The sequence below is a fragment of the Dermacentor variabilis genome, chromosome 9, assembly GCF_050947875.1.
Source record: "Dermacentor variabilis isolate Ectoservices chromosome 9, ASM5094787v1, whole genome shotgun sequence".
Taxonomy (NCBI): domain Eukaryota; kingdom Metazoa; phylum Arthropoda; class Arachnida; order Ixodida; family Ixodidae; genus Dermacentor; species Dermacentor variabilis.
In genome coordinates, this window is record NC_134576.1 from 144076105 (window position 1) to 144085757 (window position 9653).

At 45.0% G+C, this 9653-nt stretch overlaps 1 long non-coding RNA gene across 1 annotated transcript; it reads left to right on the top strand.

Moving 5' to 3' along the window:
* The first annotated feature begins 1672 nt into the window (after window positions 1–1672).
* LOC142558228 (uncharacterized) lies at window positions 1673–3409 on the top strand. The gene is made up of 3 exons (XR_012822984.1): window positions 1673–1947; window positions 2040–2193; window positions 2817–3409. It is a non-coding gene; the product is annotated as an uncharacterized LOC142558228 (long non-coding RNA).
* The last annotated feature ends 6244 nt before the right edge of the window (window positions 3410–9653 follow it).

Genomic DNA, 9653 nt, shown 5'->3' on the forward strand with positions numbered 1-9653 from the left:
AGAAAAAGGTCAACCTATAGGCAGTAAGGGTGGTACTTCAGTAAGTGGAACTTCAGGCTGGTACTTGAAAACAAATATGCAGCTTTAGAACTTCAGGCTGGTACTTGAAAACAAATATGCAGCTTTAGAACAGAGAGATTAGATGACATACAGGTAATGAATGAAACCATAACTAGGCTGGCTTCAGAAATAGAAATTGAAGTGGGAGGCAAGGCACCAGGGCAACCAGTAGCCAAGCTTTCCCCAGTAACAAAGAACCTAATAAAGAAACGACAAAGAATGAAAGTGTCCAACACCTACTCAAGAGATTACATAGAATTTGCGGAACTGTCAAAACTGATCAACAAAGAGAACAACGGGATATTCGAAATTATAACGCGAGAAAGACTGGGTAATCACTAAAATATGGACGCAGCATGAAATCAGTGAGAAAGAAACTTGGCATAGGACAAAACCAAAGTGTATGCACTGCAAGATAAGCAGCGTAATATCATCAGCAATCTCGAAGATATATTAAAAGCAGCAAAATAATTCCATACTGACCTGTACAGTACCCAGAGCAGCTGCGATACCTCCATTTGAAGTAGTAATGAACGGTTTACAGAGGCTCCTTCTATAACTAGCGATGAAGTTAGAAGGGCCTTGCAAGACATGAAACAGAGACAATCGGTAGGATATGATGGAATAACGTTCGATTTAATCAAAGATGGAAGAGGCATATTGCTTGAAAAACTGGCAGCCCTTTGTACGAACTGTCTAACAAGTTCAAGGGTCCCAGAGAGCTGGAAGAATGCCAACATTATACTAATGCGCAAATAGGGAGACGTTTCAAGAATTGAAAAATTATAGACCCATTAGCTTACTTCCAGTATTACATTAAATATTCGCAAAGATACTATCTAATAGAATAAGGGCAACACTGGACTTAAGTCAACCAAGGGAAGAGGCAGGTTTCAGGAAGGGACACTCTAGAATGGATGACATCTATGTCATTAATCAGGTAATCGGGAAATCCACAGAGTACAACCAGCCTCTCTACATGGCTTTCCTAGATTACTAAAAGGCGTTTGATTCAGTCGAGATACCAGCAGTCATATAAGCATTACATAATCAAGAAGTACAGGACGCTTACGTAAATATCGTGGAAAGTATATACAGATATTCCACAGCTACCTCAATTCTCCACAAGAAAAGTAGGAAGATACCTACAAAGAAAGGGGTCAGACAAGGAGACACAATCTCTCCAGTGCTATTCACTGAGTGCTTGGAAAACGTATTCAAACTATTAAACTGAGAAGGCTTAGGAGTGAGAATCAGCGGCGAATATCTCGGCAGCCTTCGATTTGCGGATGACATTGTCCTGTTAAGCAACACTGGGGTCGAGTTACAACAAATGATTGAGATCCTTAACAGAAGCCCCGTTTACATGAATACGACAGAAGCGTATCGTATTAACTTTCAAGCGTATCGCATCTCATGTAAACGATGTAATTCGCTAGGAAGACGTATCGCATTCAATACGCCAAACAGGGGTAGTTTGAGATGGAGAATGCGCATTTCAGCGGCGCATGTAAACAGAAGCGTATCGCATCAGGAATTATGGGAAAGCATTCGCTGTGGGATTACAACCGGCCAACCAACCAGCGCCGCGGCCGCTGCCGCACTGCGAGACATCAAAGCAAAATGGCGGCTGAAGGAGCAGGTGCGTCGCACGGTCTTGTTGCTCGCGAGGAAGCGTCAACTCGCGTTTCCTTTACACGCGAGGAAACATCATCCTTTTTAGCTATAGTTAGTGAGATGAATATAAGTGAATTGTTGGATTCCCGGCGTCAGCGAAATCAGGCACACTTTCAAAAAATACAAGCCGAGATGGCCGCGCTCGGCTACCATTGGTCTTGGCAGCAACTGCGGACTCACTGGAAGAACCTGAAGTCCAGATACAATAAGGTATGTTTCCAATTTTAGTTGTTCCCCTTCTCGGCCTGTGCCATAGTGTTGGTTGCTTAGAACACCTTTCTCTTTCTTTTGACATGCCCTAGGAGCTGCTAGAGCAAAGCAAGAGCGGCGCGGGAAAATCCACTTGGCAGTGGTTTTCTGAAATGAATGCTCTACTCGCACATCGTCCTATGAGCCAAGCGCTGCATTACGGTATCGACAGTAACGAGCCGGATGAAAGTGAAGACTCCCGAGCCGGTAAGCGAATACAGCATAACACTCGCGTACTTTGCGGACTGCGCAAAAGCAACGACGTATATGGGTACGAAGCGAGTAAAACTTCGCGTGAACGTTGCGTACAAACGGCAGCTCGCAGCTGTGAAGAGGCGCGGCCAGAAGGTGCGAGAACACAAACCGCAGGGGGCAAGCGTTATGTAGACAAGCTTCCCGCGAATAAGATTAAGAACTGCGATTGCAACCGAAGATATCGATATCCCTATGTGTACCGCTCGATGCTGCCCGCTGCAGATCCCACTGCGGTGGGCATCTGGTGAATTCACGAACTTCTTTTCCTATCGTTGTAGGCTCGCGTTTAGGAGTATGGTCTTTACAAAAGAATATGTGGTCATTTGCATGCCTGGCGTTTGTCACTTTGTTGGAAAACCCTAGCTCTGTTTGCGCCAGTGAAATAAAATGTGCCACTGCGGACATGTTCACCATAACTGGAGACGCAAGCACATTGAATGTAATGGTGCCTTTGCAGGTAATACCTAATATGTATTTGTTCCGCCTTCTTTTTGTAATTAAACGTGAAAACTAGCAGAAGACTCTGCGCAATGTGCACTTACTTATAAGGCTGTTCGTATTTATTTTATTCGCAGACACGTGTGCAAGTGAAGCTGATGACGTCGAAACGCTCCGAAGTACACAGTCCTGTAAGTCACTGGTTCCTTTCTGTCTAATCACATACGCCCGTTAAGAAACCTTTGAAATTATGGGGTTTTACGTGCCAAAGCACTTTCTGATTATGAGGCACACCGTAGTGGCGGACACCGAAAATTTCGACGTGGGGTTCTTAACGAGGACCTAAATCTAAGTACACAGGTGTTCTTGCATTTTGCCCCCATCGAAATGCGGCCGCCATGGCCGGGATACGATCCCGCGACCTTGTGCTTAGCAGCCCAACACCATAGCCACTAAGCAACCACGGCGGGTTTTAAGAAACCTTTTTCGTGCTCACCTGGCCAAGAAATGAAGAACGCTGGAAACATTCTGTGAACGTTAACTTGGGCAATGCGACTGTGCTGTGCATAAAAAACGTTTGCTAAGAAATATATACAATTTTGGGTAAATTAGCACTACAATCCGAGGTCACAAGATCTGCGATGCTGAAATTGCAGAATATTAGGGAAAACCAAAGTGCTCCTTTTCTTCGCAAGCAAGTCTTAAAATTTGCATGACGTGACAAAGCGAAAAGAACAAAAGGTTCTGTACTGGAATAGGTTTCTTATGACAAAGTTAAACTATTCAACTGCTTGTGTTTGCGTGCAGCTCCAGAAGCCAGCTGTTCACAGCCACCAAGGAAGCGCTCCAGATACAGCAAGCACTCGGAGCTGCGTGAACTGTTCGCTGATCAGCAAAGCAGAAGTGCTGAGCTCTTAAGACAGCACACAGACATGATATTTCAACAGCAGCGGCAGCTTTTACAGGAGGAGCGGAATAACATGAATCAACTCATGGCAAACATTACAACTTCCTTCCTTCAAGGCACTCAAGCCCTTTTGTCACAAGTGTTCAGCCAACAGATGCAAATGACAGGCCACCAGCCAGCAGTGTTCAGCTTTCCTGCACAAGGACCTTTTGTCACAACGGGGGTGGCCTCCAACATCACAAGCTTCCAACCATGTCACCCGTCAAACTCGACGCAAGACATGCCAGCGCAACCGAACTTTTCTGGCTCAACCACATCGAGGTCGCCTCACTCATAAGCGACTCATATAAGTGTGTTTCATTGAGTGCTATAAACAGCTGGTGCTGTCTGATGTTCCTTTAAAGAATTGCTCACAGGCACTGTAGCACTCTAGTCACTTACGTTGTTTTTTCTGTGGGTCTGTGGTGCTGTCTCACTCACATTTTGTTTTGCTCGACCCTTACTAACTTTTTTTTTCGCGTTTTATCTTAGAGATCTGTGGTGTCTAGCCATTGGTTATTTTTTGCTCTGGGTCGGCTCATTTGTAGGTGGCTCATATTCAGTGTGCTATGCTAAGTGCTGGAAACAGCTGGTGCTGTCCGACATTCTTTGTACTCTAGTCACTCTTGCTATTTTTCGCTGTAGGTCATTTTATTGCATTGCCTACATTTCTTACTATTTCATCAGATATGAAAAGGTGGGTTGTCTAGCCCGTCTGGTTATTTTTTGCTGCCTGCCAGTCAGTTTATGTGGTACCTACATTTTTTGTATTTTATCTATTTTATCGCAGGTAAGAGAGCTGTGTTGTCTACTCACTCCTTTGTTTTGCTGGACCAAATACATTGCCTGCATTTTTTTTGGTACTATCTCAGATAACAAAAGCTATGTTGTCTAGCCTCTGGTGACATTTTGCCTACATGCAGTGCCTATATTTTTTTGTATTTTGTGATAGAGCTGTGGTGGCTAGCCACAGGTTTTTTTCTGTGTGACACTGTCAAGTGCCTACATCATTTATGACTTTTATGACTCCTATTATAGTCAAGAGAACCTGTGATGTCTAGCCAGTCTGGCAATTTTTTGTTGTGAAGGACACTTTATACAGTGCCTGTATATTTTCTGTACATTTTATCACGGATAAAAGGTGCTGTGGTGCCTAGTCACTCTAGGTATTTTTGCAGCGGGTCGCACTCAATTGTGGCCACATTTTATTGTGGATGTCCTCTCACAGTTAAGCAAAATTTATTTTTGTCACGTGTAACAAACATGTTTACCAATTGTAGTACACAAAGACAGTGTTTCCACTACTCCTGCATTTACTGTTTAAATTTTTTATATATATTACATGAAAGTATTGGCCACTTCCATTGCTTAATGAGAAGCAATGCTGCCTTGTTACTGTTGTGTACAAATTGTAAGCTGAATTTAGCAGACAGGATGGTGCTTCCAGTTCTTAATAAACATTTTATTTTCACACTTTGTTGCATTTTATCTGGGATATGTTGAAGGTGGAATGAACACCTTGAGCTTAGGAACTTCTGTTCCTCACAACCACCTTATAATTTGAACACATAACATGTGATCTCCAAACAGGTTGCAAGTTTATGAATGAGTAACTGCTTCTCACTTTTATAGGCGTATTGCAGTTCGTCATCTAAGACAGGGCCAGTGTACTTCTGCTTCGGTACATGTTAAAAATGTGTTAACAATTACCATGTTAACTTCGTGACCTTTATTAACGTTCTACCATGAAGCAGAGCGCAAAGGAAATTCTTCTGCCATGTACTGCTTCAAAAAGTCTCTCATAGCATAGACGGCATTCCGGTCCTGAGGACTGTTAGACGGCTGCACATAGATGTTTTGCTCCGTATCTTGAACAGCTGACAGCCACGCATCTGCGATGCTTTCCCGCCTTTGTTCACAGAAATTGTGCAGTATACACGTTGCTGCTATTACCGTTGGCATAAACTTATAGCTGGTATCTGCGCGTTTTAAAAGTATGCGCCATCGTCCCTTTAGCCGCCCAAATGCGTGCTCCACTACATTGCGCCCTGAACTATGGTAAACGTTAAATGACTCCTGTTCCTTAGAGAGTGCCCCTGTATAGCCTTTTAAAATCCATGGCAAACATGGGTACGCAGGGTCGCCAAGCAGCATAAATGGTATCTGGAAGCCGCGCAAGGTTCTTTCTCCCTGTGGCAGCAAGTCGTTGCTCCTCCGGTACAAGTTGGACAGCTTGAGCACTGTGGCATCATGTGCTGATCCAGGCACGTTGCAAGTGATGCTGCGAAACCTGAAAAATTAGGCATCATTTAGATCATGCTTTTTTTTGCAGAGGAGGTTTTAAGATATGCCAGGCTTTGTGCTGTTATCTAATCTCACTAACATGGGGAAGTGTTCAGCTATGCATGAGAAAAAGTAAGGCAAGAATGCACCATATGAAAGACGCAACAGTTGCACAACTTTGTACAGAAATCACTGAGTAAATAACGCACTTAGTGTAGCAGGAGTCCTTAGCTGTAAATTAACTGAAGATGCAAGTCCTGGTCATCCACAGCAGCCTTCATGGTATAAAAGCATATTTATAGTAAACAATGTAGTCAAGCCCTTTCTTCAGAACATGGGTGCAGTGACTTGCACACAAATGTGAGCTAAATGGCATCTTGCTGCAATACTCTTAGCATTTTATGTTGGCTTTGAGCTGAACTATGAATAACTACAGCACTGGAAACCTATATTTTGTTGTCTAGGTGTCTTAGGTTTAGAAAGCATAGCTAAAACACACTTACAGGCCTCTGTCATCCACTACGGCTTGTACATTGTACGATGTCCAGCCCTTCCTGTTTACGAAGTCTCTGTAGCCTTTCTTCGGGGCAGTTATTGGAATGTGAGTCCCATCAATCGCCCCGAAAACTTGAGGCAAGTGGCACCTGAGCTCAAAGTTTCTGGCTATTGCTGTGGCTTCTTGTGCTGATGGTAGCATTATGAATGTCTTCAAGTAATACTTGGTAAGTGCACGACAGAACATGTAAAAGCACTTTTTTACAGTACTTTTGTGCACGCCAAATTGGTTTGCAACATTCCTGTACTCGCAGCAACTAGCTAGCTTGTACAATGCAATGGCCACTCTCTTTTCCAGGGGCAAGGGAGCTCTCACCCAGCCAGATTTGGGTGACATATAATCTCCCATGAGAGAGACAAGCTCATAAAATGAAGCCCGGCTCATGCGGAAATTTTCCCTCCAGTCGCTGTCCGTGAATTCTTCTAAGACGATGCGACACCACCATACATCACATCTTGTTTTTGCCCAGAAAGACCGCTTGCGCCGCTCTTTTGATAAACGATCTGTAAAATAATGCACGAATAAATTAGCGGGAACACTGCAAGCATTTCTACATATTTCTACCTAAAACATGCAGTATTCTCCACAGGGAACTACAGTGGATTGTTACTTCATATTCAATTTTTTGTTAACCACAGCCACAGCTTGTGGGACATATAAAAGCGCGCACAGAAAGCTAACGTTTCCTTACAATTTCTTAGTAGTGAAACGTGTTAACGAAACATCATGTCCTACAAAATGCGGCTAGTACTTGGCAAAGAAAATAATGCCATGTTGCAATAAATGCGGTTCACATAGATGGAGGAGCAATGCCAGTAGATTATTAACAAAACTGCGGTTTTCACAGCACCGTAGACGTGTGACAAAGTTTTTTTTTTTAACAATATAACGCTCGCTTTCTTTTCAGTGCATCAAATCGATCATGGTACGTGCAGATTACAAAAGAATCATATTTCCAACTCATGATGTTATAAGTCGTTTCTTTTCTTTTTTTAAAGAACACGCAATTCGCGTAAACAAGGGTGGGCCACATAATTAGGACGTTTTTCTTACCTTGCATCAGCGCCAATCCGCTGAGAGTCGACGCCGTTGTGGCACTGGCGCCAAGTTGCAAAGCTTGAGTGTGCAGCAGCCGTATTTGTCGGCAACGCTCTTGGTAGCGGATAAGTGCTAATGCAAACCAAACTACATGCAAATTCATCCACGCAGACAAGAGAAGCAGGACGTGCAGATGCAGAGACGCACTGAAGCACATAGCTCACTCGGTGCGTATGGTATCGCTTTCGGATTGTTCGCGCGGGACAGCGGAAGCATGCTTACCGGAAGTAGTGGGGCTCATTTTCAAATGTGACACTAGACGGCGCTAGCTTGCCAGCCAGAGAGATGCGCATACATGTAAACGGAGGTGCATCAGCGGAATGCGATACGGCAAGATAATACGATACGCTTCTACCGTATTCATGTAAACGGGGCTAGAGAGAGTATAAGAGTAGGGCATGTATTAATTGCAGATCGCTCTCAAGATGGGCCTCGTGGCCGCGCTCAGTCGAGCCATACGCAGCCGCTGCCGGAATATAACGCGCCTCCCCCACTCCCTCGGTGCCTTGCGCGCGGCGGAAGACGGCGCGCTTCCACCCCGCCTTCGTTCCTTGTCACAGAAATAACAGCGCTTCAAGACGGGACTCAAAGGAGGAACCACACACACACACTGCAATGAGTAGTTCCTATTAAGTGTCCCATCTTAAAGCGCTGTTCTTTCTGCGATAATGAACCAACTAGCCCGTCAGTCATTCCTCCCTTGCGCTATAGCGAGATCGAACTACCATCGGCGGCTCACTCACGCGCCTACAGCATACGGCGCGCAGCCACGCTGTTATTTCCCTTGTATTTTGTACGGAACAACACGGTGATGCCCGTGTCGATGGCGATGAGGAAAATTCCCCTGGAGTGCCCATAGAATGACAGTCTACTGAACCGTATTGAACTTTCCTCGCTTCAATTTATGCAACAAGATTATAGATTTTTGAATTCATTACCTGAACACATAAGTAAAGTCTGCCCGACTCTTGGCCAATCCCCGTGAGTGGGTACGCGCCAAACTCATCAATGTCATCATCATCATCATCATCATCATCATCATTGATTGCTAATGCAATAGTAAGCTCCTTGCGTATGCCGAAACAATCGGCGGAAAGCGAGGGGCCTCCACAGGAAAGGTCGTTTAACCCTCGTGGTTTCTTGCGTTATCGGAGGAAGTGGACGGGGCTCAGCAGGGGCTGTTGGTGCGCTCATGGGGGTGCCAGCACCCGAGTGTTCAGCGCAGTCCTTTGTCCTCTTGTCGACTTGTGAGGTCAATAGCCTCCTCCCTTCGTGGCTTGCTTATTGCCCGGATAAGCTCAGGAAGTGGCAGATACCGAAGTGGTGACGTTTTGTCGTAGAGTAGGGCAATTAGTTCCGACAACGGCAGGCGAGCTGGCACTTTGCCCGGACTTGCGACGCTTAATTTCAGGGCGATCATAACAACACTATTTTAGTTATTACTCATTTCTTTCACACCTTCGATAATGTTTTTGTGCCTTTATGATATTACCAGTCGGCTCGTGGCCTATTCCCCTCAGTGGGTATGTGTCATTATACAAAGAATCGTCATCATTATCATCGTTCCGTCCTTGTTCCATTCCCTCCCCTTCAGCATGCGGCGTCGTTCTGAGTTGGCCGCAGCAGCAGCAGCGTCACGTAAGCGCCAGATGAGTGTGCGCCATAAATTAGGCTTTGTGATTAAGCAAACACAGTGATACGGCCTCCGCCCACCCGTAAGCTTCACTGACTGCACCTCGTTTTTTCTCTCTTCCTCGCTGAGATATGCCCGTTAAAGGGAGTGCACTGAGCACTATCCAAATCATGCCCCCTAGCTGGCCTATACAGTGCTGCATTATGCAGCCCGCATGGAAATGCCCAGCTCTTCGTGATCCACAAGACGCACCAAAAAACGCACTTGATACCTAATGCCTGCCTCGCCTGTCTTTCTTTACGTCCTCTTTTGACCCGTTGACTTGATTCCTTGCCGTGGAGGCCGCCCCTCGGTTTATTTTGTCATATCAGGAAAGTGGTTGTTTCGAATTTATTTTAGCCTTCTGTGGCGCACTAGACAGGCGAGGATAGTTCAGTTTTATACGAGCGCAAAAATAA